Here is a 2526-nt window from a genome sequence, read left to right as displayed (position 1 = left end):
ACTGGTGGTGCTTCCCTACTCTTCTCCTGGGGTGCATCCTTCCCTGAGGTTTTACCCTGCAATGAATCATCAAAAATATTAGTATCAGAAATTTTACCCTACAGCCCTGGAGGGGAAATTGGTACAACGGAATCAGGATTAGCAATATTAATTAAATCAGGTTCATCCTCTTTGGGCATTTGGGGCCCATCGTAGTGTGAACCACTCCTTAGGGTGATTTCATTAGCATGATCCGTAGGTTGAATTCCCTGCGCTGGTAAAGCTCCCTGCTGACGAGATTGAAGGGTAGAGGACAATTGGGCTATTTGGGTGTCCATGACTTTATTATGGGCTATAATAGAGTCAATCTGTTGATCTCTACTCTCCATATGTTTTTGCATACTGGTCAGCATTGCCCTAATTTCTGATAAAGCAGGGTCAGAAGATGTAGTAGGGGCTTGTGATGGGGGTTTCTAGTTAGCATGAGGGTGGTAATATTTCTGCTGTGGAGGGGGTGCTTGTTGTGGTTGTTGTGGAGGTGGAGTATTTTGAACATTAGTGCTACGGTAAGATAGGTAGGGATGGTTCCGGTAGCTAGGATTGTAGGAATTGGAGTATGGGTTATTTTGCTTATAAGTTTGGAAAGCATGAACTTGCTCCATTGAGCTACTGCAATCTTGTTCATAATGACCTACACTTCCACAATTTTCACAGAAAGCATAATTAGAATTATTAGAAACAGCAGAAACATTAGCAACAGAATTATAATTATTAGTAGTAAGGTTATCTAAATTCTGGCAAATAGAAGTTAGCTGAGCTTGCAATAGGGTTACTGAATCAACATGATGCTTGCCCTTATTAGCATAACCTCTAGTATTCCCATATTGGGAATTATGGATCGCCATATCTTCAATAACCTGACCTGCATCATCAACATTTAAATTCATAAATCTACCGCTAGCTGCGGAGTCTAAAATTGTCCTAGATGCATTTCCTAATCCATTGTAAAAATCTTGAATTAGCTGCCACTTTGCCAAGTTGTGGTGGGGACACTCCCTCTGCAGATCCTTGAATCTTTCCCAAGCTTCATATAATGCTTCATCTGTCTCTTGGGCAAAATTCAGGATGGCACTTCTCAATAAAGCTGTTTTCTCTGCAGGGTAATATTTATTATAAAAATTCAAAGCAAGAGTCTCCCAGTTAGTAATACCAAGTGCAGCTCTATTTAAACCATTAAACCATAATTTAGCTTTTCCACATAAAGAAAAGGGAAAAAGAATCTCCCTGATTTGGTCCTGCGTTACCCCATTCTGCCTAATAGTATTACAGTATTGACAGAAATCTGCAATGTGAAGATTAGGATCTTCACCCTTAGCTCCACTGAATTGCTTTCTTTCTATCATCGATGAACTGGGGCTTGATCTCGAACTGGACTCCCTCGAGATTGGGCATAGGAGAAAGATGTGGAAAATCCGTCAGGGATGGTTGCGAATAATCGCTAAGCTTGCGAGGTGAAGGTGGTGGTGGTGTACCCATCTCTAGTTCTGAATCAGAAGAGTGCTCCGAATCACTAGAAGTAGGTAATGGATTTCCAGGAATATTATTACTCCCAGAACCTGCTAGGATCTGCCTATAAAAAGTCTTCTGTCTATGAAACGAGCGTTCGATCTCATGATCGAATGGAATGTAACCTGATCTTGAACACCTGGGCATAAACAAAGAACTAAAAAGACAGATATTAGAACTACCTCAAAGAACTAATGTCCTTTGAGGCAAAAGGAAAATAATCTAAACTACAAAAACAATTAGAAATAAAAATAAAACCGTTTCCCCGGCAACGGCGCCAAATTTTGACAGGCTAAAGTCGTATCACCTTATCAAAAATAATTACCTAAGTCCACTAGCTTATGCAGATAGGGAAGTAGGGTCGAATCCACAGGGAAACAAGTCTTTCTACTCCTAATTAATTAATATAGTCTAAATTATTAGAGTAACCAATTTGTTGTAAATAATGTGAAACTAATCTACGGAGATCAAGTTCAGGGAGAAAATCAATAATAAGAAGGCCTAGGGTCATAGGTTCACCAATAATTAATATTCCGGGATAAAACATAACAATCAATCAATCAACATTGCACAAATAACATGATCAACAGGCTCTCGCAATTTATTAACCAACATAGATCTAACAGGCTCTCGCAATTTACTAGATCTAAGTTCCTATTGAAAATAGCCTTAATATCAAATCAACATCTGCTCGATTCATCAATTTAATATTGCTAGACATTCACAATCAAATTACATCTGCTCGATTCATAATCAAATTGCGAAGAATTAAAACAATTCAATAAGAAATTATCATACAATATCAATAACCAACAATAATAAATTATCCCTTCATATTAATTATGGATCCCCCTAAACCCTAGAATTAAACTACTCACTAATAATTAAAACTAAACAAACCATAAAAATAAAACAAGACATGAAGGAATAGAATGAATAAAATACTTAGATTAATTAAGAGAGAAATCGTACCAAGACGGC

General features: G+C 37.8%; 1 non-coding gene across 1 annotated transcript; it reads left to right on the top strand.

The window, feature by feature from the left end:
• The first annotated feature begins 1014 nt into the window (after positions 1 to 1014).
• On the top strand, positions 1015 to 1121 carry LOC145603303 (small nucleolar RNA R71). The gene has a single exon (XR_014104820.1). It is a non-coding gene; the product is annotated as a small nucleolar RNA R71 (small nucleolar RNA).
• The last annotated feature ends 1405 nt before the right edge of the window (positions 1122 to 2526 follow it).

Source organism: Chenopodium album, chromosome 21 (assembly GCF_948465745.1).
Source record: "Chenopodium album chromosome 21, dcCheAlbu1.1, whole genome shotgun sequence".
Lineage (NCBI taxonomy): Eukaryota > Viridiplantae > Streptophyta > Magnoliopsida > Caryophyllales > Amaranthaceae > Chenopodium > Chenopodium album.
Note: the sequence above shows the minus strand (reverse complement) of the source record. Positions and strands in the feature narration are given on the sequence as shown.